At 41.2% G+C, this 20,167-nt stretch overlaps 1 long non-coding RNA gene across 1 annotated transcript; it reads right to left on the bottom strand.

The window, feature by feature from the left end:
- Positions 1-11,849: 11,849 nt before the first annotated feature.
- On the bottom strand, positions 11,850-19,874 carry LOC111770168 (uncharacterized). The gene is made up of 3 exons (XR_011431381.1): positions 19,638-19,874; positions 15,554-16,556; positions 11,850-13,330 (listed from the first exon to the last, which is right to left on the bottom strand). It is a non-coding gene; the product is annotated as an uncharacterized lncRNA (long non-coding RNA).
- Positions 19,875-20,167: the final 293 nt, after the last annotated feature.

The following is a 20,167-nucleotide window of genomic DNA, read 5'->3' on the forward strand; positions in this document are numbered from 1 at the left end:
CTGTTGCTATAAGAAAGAGCATGGTATGCTGGGTTGACAGAAACAGTAGCCACTACAAGGGCTGTCCTAAAAAAATTGACCTAGTCTTGTTTTAGGAAAGATAAAGATTCTTGCGTTGGTTATTCTTGTTCCTTCTGTGTTAATTATCACCTGCAGTTCAATGTGCAATCCCTGAGGGAAGCAATCACACCTTGTATTCTCCTGTTAGATCAGGTCTGGTTCTAATTAATGTAAGGAAGAACTAGGATAGAATTCATTAGACCTCCCATTCCCAGGAGAGACAGATCATGAAGGGCCTCTGGGCTCTCTTTCATTTGAGGATCCCAGAGCACTTGGGAGGCCAAGCCCAGGGTTTTCAAACACTGTCAATAGCAGCATATACCAAAGGCAGGTGGAAATTGCTGCAAATCCACTCCAAGTTAAGTTGGAATCAGCAAGCATATATTCTAGTCCTCCTTGGTCCAAAAGACAGCCTGAGCTTTGGATGTGGCACCAACAAACTCAGACTCATGGTAATTATTATGTTCCAGTGTTTCTGTTGGAGGGCCTGGTGAGGTAGACTGTTCACTCAGTCTCTCCCATGGGGCCTTTCTTTAGTTAGAGTCACCCAAAGGCCAGTCTGCTTTAGGACAGTCCATGGAGCTGGTCACCAGAGCTGATCAAAGTGGGTCAGGAAGGCAATTTGGGATGAGCCTCCCATTGGGAGTTTTGATGTTGAGACCGTGAGGTATGGTGGCCAAGTCTGAGGTCAGACTACTGAGTTCAAATTTTGTTTCTACAGCTTATTAGCTTTGAGATCTCTCATAATTTATCTTTGTGTGCCTCAGTATCCTGAGCAGTAAATTGGGGATAATGAGGCATACTGTTACACTTTAATAATCTTCACAGACACTGACCAATTAGACCAATCATAGTAGACATTGGCCATAGCCCTGGACTGGGGATCTGGGGCCCTCTGCTCTGCTAATCCTGTAGTTGCTGAACATGGGGAGTCCAGAGGGTCCTAAAGAATGGGCCCTCATGACTGGAGTGGCTGCAGACACATTGAGGGGCTCAAGTTTTAATTTTTTACCACCAGTAAATATTGCAATATTTGAAACTACCGATACTACTCTATTTGTGGAACTGCCTAAATATTAACCCTGGGCCTATTAATTGTACTTTACAGAACTCTTGTCAGGGCTACCAGTTACTGTTGTACAAGTCATGAGTTGCTCAGACCCAGGGGTATCATTGGCCTTGGAGCCATTGTAGATGTGTGGCATTATGGTGATGACTTTCTAGCAGAAAGCAGTAAATTGTCTTAAGGAAAGAATGCCTTTTTCTAATTTGCAATGCATTGCCATAGGGGTTAGTGGGGGCTAGTTGCTGTGAAGATTAAATGAGATAACCCATCCTAAGTGCTTAGAACAATGCAGGTGCATAGAAAAACCTCAATTTAAGTTAGTCGTTACTTTCTATAAATGAAGTGATACTGACAGTATGTAAAGAAGTAGTTATTATAATGTATACTTTTTTTCTTTTTTCGTGAGGAGGATTTGCCAAAGAAGATATGCACATGGCCAACAGACACATGAAATGATGTTCAACATCACTAATTATTAGGGAAATGCCAATCAAAACTACAATGAGATATCACCTTACAACTGTCAGAATGGCTGTAATTACCAAGATGAGAAATAACAAATGTTGGAGAGGCTGTGGAAAAAAGGGAACACTTATACACTGTGGGTGGGAATGTAAACTGGTGCAGCCATCATGGAAAAGAATATGGAAATTTCTCAAAAGATGAAAAATAGAACTGCCGTACGATCCAGCTATCCCACTACTGGGTATTTATCCAAAGAACTTGAAAGCAATGATCCAAAGAGATTTATGTTCATTGCAGCATTATTCACAATAGCCAAGATGTGGAAGCAACCCAAGTGCCCTTCTACAGATGAATGGATAAAGAAGATGTGGTGTATATATATACAATGGAATACTACTCAGCCATAAAAAAGACAAAATCATCCCCTTTGTAACAACGTGGATGGAACTTGAGGGTATGATGTTAAGCAAAATAAACCAGACAAAGACAGATACTGTATGATTTCACTCATATGTGTAAGATAACAAATACATGGATAAAAAGAACAGATTAGTGGTTACCAGAGGAGAAGGGGGTTGGGGAGGTGGGTGAAAGGGATAAAGGGGCATATATGTATGGTGATGGACAAAAATTAGACTACTGGGGGTGAGCAGGATGAAGTATATTCAGAAATTGATAAGTAATAATGTACAGCTGAAATTACACAATGTTATAAACCATTATGATCTCAATAAAATTACTGGAAAAAACAAGTAATTATTTATCATTCCGCTTCAAGCTTGTTGGACCAACTATCTGCAGTGTAAATGAATTCACATTAAAAAAAAATTCTGCCTTTATCTTTTTCCTCCCAGCAATGGAAAACTTCAAACTTTCAGAAAAGTTGAAAGAATTATACACTGAACATCTACAATCTGGATTTAAAAACGAACATTTTGCTATATTTGCTTTGTCACATATCTATCTACCTATCCCTCTATCTACCCATCAATTCATTTTAAAATGCGTTTCAAAGTAAGTTAAAGGTGTCAGTGTACTTCATTCTTAAACTTCAGCATGCATATCATTAACTAGAGTTCAATATTTGCCTACGGTTCTTTTTTTTTTTCAGATAAAATTCACATACAGTGAAGTATACAAAGTTTAAGTGTACCATTCGATAAGTTTTGACAAATTGTTGGAGGAGGTCATCAAGAGGATGTGACCTCGAGCTGGCCCCAAGCAATTGGAGGCGTCTCATCCCCTCCCCTGTCCTTGGAATGTATGCTCTGCCTGCGGTTCCCGCCGTGGGAGTTGTTTCAAGGATGCAGCCTTGAGAAAGTAAGGTGTTGCTAAGACCATCTGGAAGGTACATGTGACCAAACCCAGGTAAGGCCTCTGTGCAAACTTTTAAGACTCTAGTGGATGGCTGTGGAGATCTACTCGTCTTGTGGCCGTCCAAGACAAGCCTTGTAAGTAAGTTCATTTGCTTATTAAACCTGCCACCTACCAATCTGGAGATCTGCCTCTTTCTTCCGTCTCTCCTTGCCCTCCATGTACCCGGCCAGTTTGTGAACCAACACAAATGCATACACGTGTGTAACTCAAATCCTCATCAAGAAATGGAATGTGTTTGTCACCCAGAAATTCTGCACATTCCTTCCCAGTTAATGAGCACTGCCACAGACCCCAGAGGCAACCATTGTTCTCATTTTTTTTTTTTTTTTGCTACAGATTAGTTTCGCCTGCTTTAAAACTTCATATAAATGGATTGGTATAGTATTTATTCTTTCCTGAAAGACTTCTTTTACTCAGCATAATGTTTGGCGATTCATCGATGTTGTTGAATGTATTAGTAGGTCAGTTCTTTTTAATTTATGAGTAGTATTACATTATATGAATATAACAGTTTGTTTAGCTATTCTCCTGTTGCTGTATGCCTGGAATGGTTCCAGTTTGGGGCTATTATGAATAAAACTGCTGTGAACATTTCTGGTACATGTCTTCTGTGGATAGATGCTTTCATTTTGGGGGGTACATATGTAGGGGTAAAATTACTGGCTGGTAGCGTAGGTGTATGTTTAGTTTTATAAAAACCTGCAGACCTTTCTCCAAAGTGCTCTTACCATTCTATGCTCCTACCAACATGCATGACTGTTACAGTTGCTCCGCATCCTTGCCAGCATTTGGTGGTAGGGTCTTTTTCGTTTTAGCTGCTCTACTGGTTGTGAACTAGAATTGTGGTTTTAATTTCTGTATCTCTGATGATTAATTACTTGAGCACTTTTCCATGTGCTATTGGCCATTCATATATCTTCTTTTGAGAAGTGTCTGTTCAAATCCTTTACCCATTTTTAAAAACTTTTTATTTTGATCTAATTTTGGACTTACAGAAAAGTTGCAAAAATAGTACAGAGTTCCTGTGTGTGCCTCATCTGGCTTCTTCTAATGTTCACATCACATATAACCACAGAACGATGATCAAAACCATGAAATTAACATTGGCGTGATACTGTTAACTAAACTATAGACTTTATTTAAATACATCAGTTTCTGTTCCAAGATTCTATCGAGGATCCCACGTTGCATTTAATTTTTATTTCTTGTGCCCTTCCCTGCCTTTAAAAAAAAAATGAGCTGTCTTTTTAAGTACTGGATGTGCTTTATATGTTCTGGGTACAAGTCCTTTGTTAGACATAAGCTTTGAAATTATTTTTTCGAGCCTGTGGCTTGCTTATTCATTTTCTTAATGTTAAATTTGATGAGCAGACATTTTTAATTTGATGAAGTCTAATTTATTAATTTTTTCTTTTATGATTATTGCTTTCTGTGTTCTATCTAAGAAATCTTTGTCTATTCATAGCTTATTCTGTTTTCTTATAGAAAATTTATAGTTTTAGCTTCTGTCTTTCAAATTAATTTTTATGGATGATGTGTAGTAGGGGTTGAAGCTACTATATTTTTCCCCCATATGGATATCTAATTTTTCCAGGACCATTTGTTAAAAAGATTTCCTTTCCCCATTGATTGTTTTAGTTCTTTGGTTGAAAATCAAATGATTTTATAAGTTTCTGGCATTGATCTATTTTTCTGTCCTTATGTCAGTACTGCACTGCCTCGATTACTGTAGTTTTTGAGTAAATCTTGAAGTTGCCTAGTATAAATCTTCCATAGTCATTCCTCTTTTTCGAGATTGCCTTGGCTATTATAGGTACTTTGCATTTCCATATAAATTTTAGAATCAGCTTGTTAATTTCTACAAAAAAAAAACCCCTGTGACATTTTTACTGGGATTTGGGAAGAAATAGTATCATAAAAATGTAGTCTTCCAATTCATGAATATGATACATTTTTCAACATTATTTCTATTTCTGAAATTTCCATATTATTAAAGCTTTTCTCCTTAGTTTCTTTCCGTGATGTTTTGTAGTTTTTATGTCTGCACATCTTTTGATACATTTATTCCTAAGTATTTTATGTGTTTTGAAGGTATTGTAAATAAATATTTTTATTTTTGTTTTTGATCTGCTGAGGAAGATTTACTCTGAACTAACACCCGTCACCAATCTTCCTCTTTTTTTGCTTGAGGAAGATGGGCCCTGAGCTAACATCTATGCCAATCTTCCTCTTTTTTGGTATGTGGGTTGCTGCCACAGCGTAGCTGATGAGTGGGATAGGTCTACACCCAGCATCTGACCCTGTGAACCAAGGCTGCTGAAGCAGAGTGCATCAAACTTAACCACCACGTCACAGGCCAGCCCCTGTTAATAAATTTCAAGGCATTTTATTTTCCAATTTTTGGCTACCAATACATAAAAATAGAATTAATTTTCGTATGTTGACCTTGTGAAATTCTCTTAGTAGTTCTAATAGCTGATTTGTAGATTCCTCAGAATTTTCCAAGTAAATAATTGCATCATCTGAGTTAGACACAGTTTTATTTCTTCCTTTCTCGTCTTTGTGTCTTTTTGTTTTCTTGCCTTACTGCATTATCTAGGACCTCCAGTATGATACTGAAGAGAACTAATGAAAATGCCTTTTTTCTGATCTTATGGGGAAAGTATTCTATATTTTACCACCGAGTATAATGATAATGCTACTTTTTTTTCCTTAGATGCCCTTTATCAAATTGAAGTAATTCCCTTCCGTTCCTAATTTGCAAGAGACTCTAGTATAATGGGCATTGAATTTTGTCAAATGCTTTTTTTGTGTCTATTGAAATGATCAAAAAGTTTTTCTCCCTTAATCTGTTAACATGATGAATTACATTGACTTTCCAACGTTAGACCGAACTTACATGTCTAGAATAAACTCCAATTAATCATGATGTATTATTACCATTTTTATATACTGCTGTATTTGACTTACTAATATTTCATGGAGGATTTTTTGTGTATGTTCATCAGGGCTATTATTTTATAATTTTCTTTTCTTTTTTGTAATTTCCCTGTTAAGCTTTATATCAAGTTTATACAAGCCTCATAAAATGAGTGGGAAGCAATCTCTTACTTTCTATTTTCTGAAAGAGTTTGTGTTAACATTCATGTTAGTTTATTGACAAATCTTTGATAGAATTCACCAGTAAAACCATCTGGACCTGGAGGTTTCTTTGTGGGAAAGTTTTTCATAATAGATTCAATTTCTTTAATAGATGGATATAGAACTGTTCATATTTCCTATTTCATTTTGTATCATTTTGGTAAGTTAGATTACTTGAGGGATTTGTACTTTATCTAAGTTGTAAAAAATTTTTCCTTAAGTTGTTCATAATATTCTCTTTCTGTCCTTTTTAATGTCTGTAGGATCAGTAATGATATCCTCTCCTTCCCCTTCATTCTTGATATTGGTAATTTGTGTTCTCTCTTTTTTTCTTAATTGGTCAAATTAGGGATTTATCAGTTTTGTTATTGTTTTCCAAACAATCAAGTTGTGGTTTACGTTTTCTCTGTTTGTTTCTTTTCATTTGTTTCTGCTCTTATCTTTATTATTTTCTTTCTTCTACTGACTTTGTGTGTATTTTGCTTTTCTTTTTCAGACTCTTTTAGTGGAATCTTACGTTATTGATTTTTGTGGCAGATTGCATTTTCCAAAGATAGTCATAACAGTATCTCCTATCCCACCTCCTCTTCGAGAGCTTTATCACATTCTATCAAGACTGAAATCTAATTTTCCTCCCCTTGAATTCTGGGGGCTTGTGATTCACTTGTAACCAACCTAATGAAGTGGAAGAGATGCTGTGTGACTTTTGAGTTAGGTTATGAAAAAGCGATGCAGCTCCTGCCTTGTTAGCTGCAAGCTTTATGCTTGGAACCTGTGTCTTAATGTAAGAAGGCCAATTACCCTGAGGCCTCAATGCTGCAAGAAAGTCAAGCCATGTGTACAGGCCACGTGTAGGTGTTTGGACAGCCCTAGCTTTCGAGTCCTCCTATCCCAGAAGCCAGGCAAATGAGTGAATGACTATTAAGATGGTTCTAGATCCAGCCATCAAGTCCTCTCCAGCCTTCAGATCTTCCCGCTTGATGCTCTTCACTTTCCAAATGCTGTAGTAGCCCAAAATTCAGCACCCCAAGTGGTGCGTACTGAGGCCTGCCTGCCAGAAAAAGACTACATAACAGTAGAACTCACCCAAGGCCAGTCCATTCTTCCAAGTGTCAATGCTCCTTTAATTTCTGCCAGATTTTGCTGACTCTAATGCTTTTGGGTGGGTTGTTCTGATAGAAGCTCCTCAGCCATTTATTACCAGAAGTGGAAACTCAACATCTATTCTTTAAATCCATGAAACTGCGTTATCTGCTATATTAATAGAGAGTTAATCTGCTTAATACAAATATTTAGTATTTGTCACAATTTTAGTAAACTTGTTTAGGAATTTTTTCAATTTTTAACATCTTGAGAGTCTCCCTTTTGGAAGGCTCTGGGGTCCCTCTGAGGCCAGGTCTCCCTCAACTCCCAGAGAGTAGCCTGAGGAGAACCTGAGTTCAACTTCAGCTGCTGTCACTTGTGAGTTCACATTGGAGGTCCACATGTCCTGTCCTAGATAGTGGGCCTTGTAAAGCTTAGTGAGTTATCTTGCTTTCTGGGTAGAATTTTAGGGGAGTAGCTGCAGCACAACAGCCCCAGCAAACAAACAAGGAAGCAAAAGGATTCAAGGGAAAAGCTATCCTCTAGCAAAGGATCCTTAAAGTCATGGACTGGAGGGGCTGGGTGCAGTCAGAGAAGGCCTCACCTTTGCCCATGGTGGCTTCTGCACCAGGAAGGCATTTACCTCTGTGTTCCTGTGCCCCTCCATGCTCCAGTGAGCTTGCTCAGCAGCACTGAATGCCCTCCACTTTTCTGTGATGTCTTATTTTGGCTTGAATTATTTTTGGCTGGGGTAGAACAATGTGTCCTCCTCTTCTCCAGGAGGTGGGAACAGAGATGGCTTTGTGGGAAATCAAAAGTGAGGCCTATTCTCAAAGTCGTTTGGAGCCGATTGTTATAATTTATTAAAAGTGCGATTCTGTTCAGAACATGAAATTGGAATAATGGCCTAACAGGCACAGAATGAGTGTCAAATTGATCACAGCTGAGAAGGGACCCAAGGTAAAAGTGAAGAAGGGTTAATGGTGCAGACAGAGGGCCGAAGTTTCTGGTTAAAGTCACACCTAATCGACTGTGGAGGTTATCACCAAGGGCTCGAGAAAGCATCCTCCCATGGGTAGGCCTGCTGTGTTAAGTGTGTGTGTGTGTGTGTTTGCAGAGAGGAGTGGGTGTGGGAGTTGTATAATATGAGAGAACAGGCTAAGTATAGAAATTGGGGGAGAAAAGCCAGGAGTCTTTCCACTCTCTTTTTTTTTCTTTTCAGTCTCTATACCCATTTTTTTTTTAAAACTAAAAACACAGATCTAACATACAGTATATTGGAAATAATGAAGTTTTGGATTCAAGCAGTCCCATCACTTTTTATCTATGTAAGCTCAATTTTCTAATCTGAATAATGGGAAAAACGATAAGCAAGCTAAAGGATTGTTGTGACAAGTGATTGAGATAAGCTATCCAAAAGCACCTAATATAGGGCTTGGCCATAATAGCTGCTCAAGCTGGCTTAGTTCACTCCTCTTTCACCCTTATCTCCTTCTCACCAGGCTAGTTTCTTTTACGCCTAATTCAGGTATTAATTTGGTTTGTTGTTGCAGTTCTAGCATTTCTGTCGTGCACAAAATTCTTGATATGGAAGGGATCATAGAATTTGAGGGACTTACCTAACGCCTTTTAACTTGTTATTGAGTTGACAAGTATTTATTTAACACTTTCTATGTGCTGGTCACTGTGGGATACAGCACTGTGGGATACAGTAGTCAACAACATTGCCCCAGTCCTTGCCATTTGTGGAGGTTACAACCTAGTCAGGCAAAGAGGCTTTCTTTAAACAAAATATTACACAGAGAAATAATCAATCAGAACTGTGCTCAGTGGCAAGGAGAATTGAAGTGCTCTACAAGTGAGTGTGATGGGGAACCTGATGTAGTCTGGAATGTCAGGGAAGATGGCCTCAGAGAAGTGGCTTTGGATTGAGTCCTGAAGGACGAGCTGGAGTTGCCTTGGTGAAGAGTGTGTGAGTGAGCTGTGTAATATGAGAGAACATGTATGAAAAACTGAAAGGCATCAATGTAGCTGGATAGAGGTGGGATGGGTAGGGAGGGAGGGGTTGAGGGAATTGGGTGGAGTAGGGTGGTTGGGAGCTGTTGAGAGGAGAAGCTCAAGGGAAGCTGAAGAGGTAGGTCGGCAGGGGCTAGATCATGCTGTGGGGGCATGTCCAGGGAGTTGACAACATAAAACAAAAACAAAACAGTGTACAACATTGGTCTTCCTTTCCTTAGGTCTTCTGGATGGTTCTCTCCTGAACTCTATGGCAATCCAAGGCTGTGGGTTTCTGTGTAGGGTAAATACATAGAGCTGACTGAATTCTTGAAGCTAACATTTTAAAGGAGTCAAGATCAAGGAGCCATTTCTTTCCAAATGGATTAATGAAATGCCAAACAGTGAGTCTAAGTGGTCTTAGAATGTCTTTCTAGTTGGGAACTGGACAGAGTGGAATGTTCACAGCAAATTGTATAGATTTTTATTTTCCTTAAAAATAATGTATGTAATTTGCTTTTCAGAACAGTCTCGAGAATGCTTCTTTAGAATCTTTCTACCCAGTTTGCTGTTAACTGCAGGGAATCCCTCACAGAAACCTGTAAATAAGCAACTCTGGAATTAAATTAGCTCCCAGCTATCCTAAGCAAACATCCTACGAGGGAAATTGTGTTATCTAACTGGCCAGTTGATTCTCGGCTTTTTTCAGCTTCGAGAAAGAATTTAAATGGGATCCCTGTGTGTTACTCTCATTTCAAATTCTCTGGAGCGGATAAACATCATGAAACTGGCCAAGGATGAAATTTAAATAAGTAGTGATTGGAAAGGATGACAGTAAGAGTTTCCAACTCACAAAAACAGACAAATTGGTTTAATTAACTGCAAAATTTGGAGGACAAAGATATAGGGGGAATTATTTATGTTGATGTGTAATGCATGCTCAGTATTTTGGTAAACAAACCTGTTAGGGGAAAGGAGCCCCACCAACATAATTATCCCTCAAAAATGCCCCATCAAAGACAATTTGGAGCCAAGAACATGTTTTCTCCTTGTAAGTCACTATCCCTTTATATGACAGTGTTGATGACCAACCTCTTCTCACCCAAGGGGGTCTTCCTTTGTTGTGCTATTACACTGCCAGTTGACTGTGGTGCAGCCATCCTGTGTATTTGGGTGGGGATCGTGATGGCTGCTCATGTGGTTGAATCATCAAATAGAGGAAATAGAGGCTGCCTTTATGCTAGAAGCAGCCATCTTTTCTTGATGATTAGAGGGGAAAAGGACTTTGAACAGACAGCAGAGGACACCACAGATTGGTGGAAAGCCATTACCTTTGCCCAATTGTTAGCAAGAGATGTCTTCAAAACAAAGTGAATGGCTAAATCTTATTGTCTCTCCTCCTCCGTCAAGAAACCACATATGCACAAATAGTCTCCAATTTGCTCTTCTGTAACTCTGGTTGTGTAGACAAGGACTTGTCCTGATATAGTAAATTAGGGATCAGTGTGTTTTAAATCTGGAGGACTAGGAAAACATTCTGGCAGGGCCACGATGCAATGTAGTTTGTCTATTTCTATAGGGAACATCTATTGATTTTGTTTGTCCAGGAATCCTATTTTTTTTTTTTGAGAACTCTCTTTTCCTCTTCCTTCCTTCTACATCCCCTCTCCCCCTCTTCCTGTCCCTGCTTCTACCCACACCACCCACCTCCATTCCCTGTGGATCAGGAGGAACTGTCAATCATGATACAGTACACTCTGGCTATGGGCTGTAACTCAGGTCCTGGACAGTCATAATACTCTATTTCTCTAGACACAGTGGTTGGTCCATAGTTAGGCCCATGACCCAAGCAGGGCCCATCAGAATTCTTTCCTGGGAACAGTATACAGACATTGAAAGAAGGAGTATCGTTCTGTTGGAGAAGACAAGTTGGGAGGAAGTGACTCTAGGGCTGCTGCTGCCATCCTTTTTGCACTCTGGGGAAATGCCAAGCTGAGAAGAGTGAGACACATAACATTGGCATAGTTGAACACCTAATTTCAGTCCCTGAGGCTCTGGTTCTTACAGCCCTTCCTTCCTTCTTTCTCCTTTCATTCCTTCCTTCCTTCCTTCCTTCCGCCCTCCCACCCTCCCTCTGCTTCTCTCCCTTTCTTTCATCTATTCAACAATTATTATTGAGAATTTATCATTTTTCAGACCCTTTTCTCAGGGTGTGGAAATTATGGTGAACAAGACAGACAAGATCCTTGTTCATTTGGTCCTTACATACTAGGGAGAGAAAATAGATAACAGATTAGTAAGCATTTAAATAATTGCAATAACTGCAAAGAGTGGTAAGTGCTGTGGAGGAAATAAACTAAAGGGTGAAGTGATAAAACCTGACTCCAGGGGGGGAGGATGGATATTTTGCTTGAGTGTTCAAGGAAAACTTCATTGATGAGGTGATGATTCGGCTGACGTCCGAAGGACTAGAAAGAACTATCCATGTGGAGATCTGGAGAGCAAGAAGTTCAACAGAAGAAACAGCCAGAACAAAACCCCTGATTAGGAAAAGTTTAGGCTGTTCAAAGCAGAAAAATAAGTGATGGCAGAAAAAAAGGGAAGTAAGAAGGTGAAAGTGGAGTAAGATGAGATTGGAAAGTATGTCAGGGTTATAGTCTTTGACCAGGGAATATGATTTTATTCTAGGAACTGAGGGTAGACTTAAGCAAGAGGATGACATTATCAAATTTGAAAAAGGACTGCTTTGGCTACTATATAAAGAATAATTATAGGAAGGAAAGAGTGAAAGCCAGGAAGCCAGTTCAGTGTTTTGCTCTTGTATTAATTCAAATGATTGTAATTAGAACAAAGCTAATAAGAATATTGTCATATTATTGTTATTATTAACACACACTCAGTTTCAGAATGATTCTGCAGTCTCACAAATATCATTCAGGGCCCATGCTGTTTCCATCTCTTAGCATGTTATGCTCAGCATATCAATTTGGTTTTTAGGCTCTGTTCTCTTGTTTACCAGATGGCTGCCTCAGCTCCAGGCATCTCATGTAGACGCACAATGTCTGGATGATGAAGGGACCGTTGTCTAGTGATCCTCTTTTTATTAGCAGGGAAAATCCTTTCCAAAGCCCCTTCTCACTCCAGAGAGCAAGACTGAGTCACATGTGAAGGGGGAATAGAATTTCCATGGTTTTATTAAACGCGTTGTTGTTCACTACTTTCCATGAGCACATGGAAGGGTGAACATCTGAAGAAAATCAGGATTTATCAGCCAGGAAGAAGGGAGACAACTAACAGTGTCTGCCATGATTGATTTGATTACTCTGAATAATCCAGATAACTTTTAAAAAACCTTTAAACCACACCCTCCCCCCCAATCTTTGTTCATGTTAAACTCTGTCTTTGAAAGAAGGGGAGAACTTATGCAATGATGCTATTCTAAATATCTTCATCACAGTTTGGGTTGAAGTTTGAAAACCACTAGGAACTGTAATTCATAGTGAGTCTTCCTGAATTTGTCATTTAACAACTCTTCTTGACCAATGAGCTCTCTTTTGTTGTTGTTGGGTCTAATGGGGCCAAAGACGGTGACTGGCAAGTCCCAATGACATTGTTGCTATTTGTGGGTTGGTCCTTCTGAGACTGCCACGAGATGGATTCAGCTCATCACTCTCCTGGTGCATTCCCTCGTCCTCTTTGGTGTTTCATCTTGATCATCAATGTGCCCATCTTCATTTTTATACGTTGGTGGTGATATGACAGCTCCTCTTCTCCTGAAATCAGTTGGCATTATTTTCTTCAGATTGTCCTTGTTCTAGATGACTTTGGTCAAGATTCTGGCCCAGCAACTTCATTGTGAAGCACTGTGCTTCTCCTATTGTCTTCACTGCTGCTTCTGACCCTCTTCCACCACATTGTTCATCCTCCATTTAGCTGGAAGAGGATTATTTCTTAGGAAGCCCCAGACAGTAGTTCTGGATTCCTTTCCAAAGCTAGAAGGCTACTTGTATCCGATGGGTTATCTCATTGTCCTCAACACAGAGCCAATATAATCATTTCTTACTGAAGCTGGTCTGAGTTTGATGTCTGTCACTTGTTACCAATGTTCCTGGCTAAATATACTTGCCATGTATAGATTGCATTCTAGATGGGAAGAGGAAAATAAGTGTAGATAAGTAAGGCTTAAAAAGGAAGACTGCCTTGTCCTATTTAATTAGCTGAGCCAGGGACAGTGCTAGACAGAATTTTCTTGGCTGTCAGTTTAGTGGTCTTTCCACTCTCTTAAATCTGTGAAATTTCTTTCCCTGTCCAGCCTCAGTCATTATTTAGAATCATTCAAGTCAATTTTACCAGGCTCTCCCAAGAGAGGCAGGCGATGCCAAAGTCCACTCTTGTGCATATCTACTGCAACTCTTATGACGTGCTTCATTGAGTCTCCAACCAGAAACGCCTTTTAGCCTGACACTGGGTCTGACTTTATGCACAAATCAGGTAAGCAGCTACCCAGCTGGAGAGGTTCCAGAAGAAATGACAAGAATCTCTTGCTTTCCATCTCTCTGTAAGCAGCTGAAGTTACAGCATCCCTACAGGAAGCAAAATCCAACCGTCATCTAGGGGGAGAGAGGAAGGACACACAGCAACTCATTAACATATCAACTGGAATTTGTTTATTACATTTGCTGATAAATTGAGTCACTCAAAGTGGTGAGGAAATGGGCCACAAACTGGGTACATTTTTGAGTGATTATTTGACTGATTATTGAGTGAAACACAGACCAGGACAAGATCAGACTCTTAGGGTTAGAAGGAATCTTCAAGTTTGTTTCATTTTCTGCCTAAGACCATGTAGTGCAGGGATGCTTAATTCAGGATCTAGACTTTAGGGGGATTATAACCCCCTAAGATAATAGCAAACTTTATAGGTCTGGGCAATTTTGGTAAGGAAGGTTAATAGGTTTCACTAGATTCTCAGAATGGGTCTGTGACTACATAGAGTTAAATCACTGAGGTTCAACCTCATCTCCTCCCGTGTACGAATTCTTGTAACATCCCTTCCAGGGTATGAACACTCCAGTGCAAAGGACCCCTCCCTCCCTCCCTCCCCGCCTCTCCCCCTCCCTCCCCGCCTCTCCCCCTCCCTCCCTTTCCCCTTTTGGAAAGCAGCCAGTTTAGTGCCAGCTTCTCAAACTGGAACAAATTCCAGTTGATATGTTAATGAGTTGCTGTGTGTCCTTCCTCTCTCCCCCTAGATGACGGTTGGATTTTGCTTCCTGTAGGGATGCTGTAACTTCAGCTGCTTACAGAGAGATGGAAAGCAGACCCCTGTGGCATGTGAAGTGGGCTGGGAGGCTGTAGGGTAAACACCATCTTCCCCAAGTGATACTTTCCTAGAAGATTTGGACAAAAACTTATTTTAATATTTAAGAAAAAAGTCACATAAGATAATAGAGCAAGCATGTGATTTTGCACGAATTCATAAGCAAAAACATGAGGCTGATGCTCGGCAGTTCCTTGGGCTTCACCCCATTCACGCTGCTGCATGGTTTCAAGCTTCCTAAGGGGCAGTAGGGGTACTTTGGTAGAAAAGTTGCAGGAGCACTGTGAATTAAAAAGGGTACAGATTCCGGAGCAGAAAAACCTGGGTTCAAAGCTAACTTCCACCTCTTATTAGCTCTGTGTCCTTGGGAAAGTAGTTCTAGCTTCTGGGAGTCATCCTTTCCTTAGCCATAAAATAAGGACAATAACCTCCTCCCAGGGCTGTGGACTTCAAGGAAGTGAGGGCTGAGGGTGCCTGGCTCACAGTAGGCCTGTTCTAGGTTGTCCTTTCCCCTCTATGTACGCAATGAGCTGAAAGCTGCCTCTAAGAGACTCCCTCTTATTGGTCTTGGTTTTGTCTCCTGGGGCCTTGGGAGTAAGTACATCCATCCTTTCCTCCCTCCAGTACAACCCTTCAGTCACACTTAAAAAAACTGTGGTAAAATATGCATAACACGAAATGTGCATTCTAGCCATTTTAAAGCACAGTTCAGTGGCATTTAGTACCTTCACGATGATGTGCAATCATCACCTCTATCAAGTTCCAGAATTTTTTAATCACCCCAAACGAAAACCCTGTACCCTTAAACCAGTCACTCCCCGTTCTCTCTTTCTTACAGTCCCTGGCAACCAAGAACCTGCTTTCTGTCACTCTGGATCTGCCTATTCTGGATACCGCATATAAATGGAGTCACACCATAGGTGGCCTTTTGTGTCTGCCTTCCGTTTTCCTCAAGCTCAGAGCAGTGAAGGGATCAAGCAGAGCTCTGGCTAAAGGATGGCAAGAAGTACACTAAAGGATTGGGAAGGGCAAGGACAAACATATTTTACCTCACTCAGTAGCCCCTGGCCCCCGCTCTTACGCCTGCGGGCCACAGGCCTGCACGGGCATCTGTGCCAGTCATCTGAACGCCGAGTCTGAGGCCAGGGGCGCTGTCAGATCCAAGGTCGGCTTGGGCAGCAGGTGCTCGGGAAGCAATCTTTCAAGCTCACTGAGTCCAGCTGGATGCCATGCGCTGTTTATCCTTGTATGGCACAACGGAGCCTCGTTATAGGAGCAGTCCTGGGCCAAACATTCACAGGAAAGGCAAACCAGCCTGGCCCGGCCGCGGCCTTTGGAAAGGCAGAAAGGCTGCTCCTGTGTGCAGCCAGCGAGCTGCATGGGCAATTAAATCACTCCCAAGGAAAATCGCGTTTGAACGCTAAAGGTCACGGCTATGATTTGTCTGTGATTCTTTGTCAATACGTTTTTCTAACCAAGCACCACATAAAGAGCCCATTATACGGTCTCTGGCGCCCGGGGATGGGAACGCAACAATCCACGGGCAGGCCCGGAGAAATGCACCATTTAACACGGCACAGTCGCTCTCCGTCCTCAAGTCTGCCTTTTGTTTACTCAAGTCCTAATTCATGTGGGGGGAAATTAGTGTAACTAGAAGTTTAGGGTCTCAAAAGGCTTTAACTAGTTTCACAAAGATGTTCACAGATGGCTGCACAGTAAACATGCTGAAGGTCCAGAGCAGGGTGAGACGTTGGAAGAACGGAGCCCTGACTTCTGTCAGTGTTTTGCTTTAATGGTTCCAGGTTGGTTACAGTAAATCGCTGGGTTAGGCGCAGGGATTTCTGCTTTTCTCTGGGTCCTGTGCTGTCCCTTCTCACAGAGAGGACCTAGAAAAACCGCTGAGTCAATCTTCAGCTTAGGGCTTAAGAGTTGTGGGCATTTTCACAGGCTTTTTTAGGAAGCTGGTGTTGGATAACAGCTCAAGCAGTTGGGCCTGTGTGTGGGAGCAGGAATGTCTCTGAATCACACAGCCTTGACCCGGGCAACTGAACCCTGCAGAAAGAAACAGGCATTCTTAGTTGCTTAAGGAGCAGCCCAAGCGGAGAAGCATCTCCTCCTATGGAAACTCCAGCTCCATCCCCACTCCTCCATGAAACCCTAAATAATTTAGAAGCTTTACTTTTCTCCCAAGGAAAGTAAGACTAGCGTAGGTATGGCAGCTCTGTGACAGCATCAGAAACCCAGGCCCCTCTGATCCACCTGCTCTTCCGTTCCTTAGTGTGAGGTCGTTGTTTTTGCTTGGGCTATGTTTGTTGCATTTAGTGTAAAAAAATGAAAATATGCACTTTTAGTTTTTCTCTTCCATGAAAGAAGTCGAGGGGCAAGCAGTCCAGTTTGGTGATTCCTTGATGTCATCAGGGACCAGGCTCCCTCTGGATTATCACATGGCTGTTTCCAGGTTGGGGCTCTCATCTTCAGGGTCTAGCATGGCCATCCCATCCATCAAATCTGAGTTCCAGGCAACACAGTGCAGGAAGGGAGAAGGGTTCACTCCAATCTTGTTAAAATTAGAAAAAAAAGAGCCCAGAGTTTGGAGGCCAGGGTGATGAGGGGGACGGCTAGTCGTTGAGATTAAGCTAAAATGGAGTGGTAATTTTATTGATTTATTCTAAATTGTATGTGGAAAAACGAGCCCATAATTTGGAGAAGGATGCTGGGTTTACATCTTGCTCTGTCATCAATGTAACCTTTGGCCTCAATTTCCTTATTTATGCAACAAAGGGGTTAGACTTTCTAGAAACCAGATCATAAGGCTGGGCTCCCTTAGGTCAAAGATGTGGAGGGTTTCAGGATAAACCAAAATGGGCTTTCTGGCAGGTTAGGAGTCCACTGAGAGGATGAGTCCAGAAGGAAAATGCTGGGTGGCACCTAGGAAATGGAGCATAAAAGCTGACAGCCAGCAAGGCAGGACAAATAGCATGTAGGGCTGGATATGGTAGGCTACAGGAAGGGGGAGAAATAAGTTTGGAATTGAGGTAGCCAGAAATCAAAGCACCCAGGGTCAAATGAGCTGTGTAAGAACTAATTCAACGCAGGTGGCCCATCTGCTCAACATCCCTCTTGTGTCTGAGTCTTTTGGGTCTGGGAGAAGTCCTTGAAGGAATGGAACTACTTAGGATGGGGCCATATTGTGCTCAGGTCTCTTCCAGCTCTAAAACTGCTCTGATCCTGCGTTGAATGAAGAGGTGGTGATAACAATTTTGAGGGAACACAAGCTGCCTGGGGAGTTGTTGCCTCTTCCCTCTCCAGTCCTTCCTGATCTTGGGTTGGACCACAGGTTTCACTGACTCTGGAATAGGGATGGGCAATACTGGTTTTAGGGTATTCAAAGAAAAAAAAGTTCCCTGTTGGTGGAGATGAATGGGTTAGTCCAAACCAAGACACCGTGGAGACTTCCCGAGAGTAATTGTGCTCATCCAGTTTTTAAGAGGAGAACCTTGAGTGGTGTTTCTTTCTGCTTTTTGGAAAATATTGGGAAGGAATGAGCAAAAGCAAAGAAACCTTGAAGAAAAATTTAAGTATTGGATTTTAAAATTCTGTGCAGGCCAATATTCTTTATTGGCAAAGACAAATGATTTTTTTATATTTTCTGAGGTTCAAGAAGTTTTCAGACGCTCTCAAGTAAGCAAACAGAGTCAGGTGCATGCTTCCAAATAATTTCATCAGTTGTCCATAGACTAGGATTTCAGAACTCTCTAGAAATCACTGTGTTGTCTACCCAAATTTTCAGTGACTATTCTGCACGTAATATGCACTAGTCCCTGGTACTCTTGTATTTGATTTGATTGATGGAATGTGCAATAGAGAGGCAGGAACAGAGGGATAAAAATGAGGCCGTATTTCCTGCAAGAAACAAGCCCCAGCCTCTGGGGTAATGGGCATTTATCCTATCATGGGGGAAGAAGGGGAGAGAAGGCTTCTGAAGGGAACCTGGATCAATGTACCCTGCTGAGCTGAACTGCAGTCAGCTTGGCCGGAGGGAATTTTCTGATATGATGAGAAAAGCTGAGGGTGGTGTTGTATTTCAGACAAAATGAAAGGGCATTTTTATTTGCTTCTCTCTTGCATGTCTTGTGACTCTATCAAAAAATAGAATCGGGATAAGCTTTGGCAGTTAGACATTTCTGTATTTCCAGATGGACTCAAATAATTTATTAGAATCTATTTACAACAGGTAGAGTCTCATTTTTTTGTGTGTTAGGAAAGACTGCTTTGTTGGCAAGGTAAATAGCAAATGAGTCAAAGGGCCCTGAAAAATAATATTTTAAAGGTTTGCAATAATATCTTGAAGGTTAAATTGTCAAATGCTCATGATTTAAGATATATTAATTTAACCCAAATTATAATTTAAAATATGTAGGGAAGAAGCAACATAGATTTTTCCCTAATCTGCAAAGCTTAAAGAAATAGTTTGAGAAAAACAAAGCATCTACAATTTTGGCAACATACTCCTAAATGGAGCAAATCCAGTGAACAGGATGAGGGATATCTTCCGTGGCATATTTTCAGTTATTACAGTGTATACTGGTTATTTTCTTTAAGGAAAGATATATGAATAAATGAATGAATAAAAGGTGATGTCTGTTTTCAAGAAGGCAAGATGTATACAGAAAAATCTAACACATGGCTGCCAAAGATAAATTCTAAATGGGAAGCCTTGGTCTGTTCACAGCTTCACCATCTGGCTGATACCCAGAACAGAAACTTCAGATCATCTTTCGCCTGCCCCTTTCCCTTGTTCCATATTCCCAATTCTTGGCCTTTATTTATGCTGATTCCTCCTCCTGCAGTTCCCTCCACCCTGTCCTCATCCTTCAAGACAAGGTCAAATGCCAACTTCTGCACAGAGACTTCCCTGTCCTCAGGACAAAGTGAATTCTGAGGCTTAAACCAACTTGCAAATTTCTAGGGATTGACAGTTGACCACGTGGAGACTGTCTTTTATCTGGGCTAGAGGAAAGAAGAAACCAGAAAGTTTCTACTTTTCCCCTGTAAGATCCAGAGCTGAGCTGACTCAATTGACCCTCCACCTCAGGCACTTTCAGGCAAGTTGTTGATACCTTCATACCTCACCTGCTTGGTAGGAAGAGTAAGAAGTGTTGATTGTGTCTCCTCAGAAAAGTCCTGGACCTCTGGACCACATTAGGAGTGAGGGAGAAAGAGAGAGAGAGGCTGGAACGGACCCTCTCTTGTAAGGGAGCAGCCCCAAATCATCCCACTTCTCCAGCTTCATGACAGCAACAAATGTGTCAGGATAATATTTGCACATATAGACTGCTGTCTCTTCTTCAGTTAATTCCTGTGAGTTCTGATTCTTTTCCCTTCAGTTGGTGGATGACATTGCTTTAGAACTGCAACAGATGAGAACCTCCAAGAACTGAGAAGTGGTAGTTGGCTTTTTGAAACTGATGCCAGAAGTAAGAAGTCATGAGATGTGGAAGTGAGGGAAATCTTTAGAGTCGTGTGTGCCAGAAACAAGAAGCTGGGGAGAATAAGTCGGCTTTATCCAAGCTGTCTAGACTGGAGAAAGACTCCAGGGCATGAGGCAGTAGAGTTGTAGGGAACTGGGCCTTTGGATTCTGGGCAATGACTGAGGCCCTACA

This window comes from Equus caballus, chromosome 23 (assembly GCF_041296265.1).
Source record: "Equus caballus isolate H_3958 breed thoroughbred chromosome 23, TB-T2T, whole genome shotgun sequence".
NCBI lineage: Eukaryota > Metazoa > Chordata > Mammalia > Perissodactyla > Equidae > Equus > Equus caballus.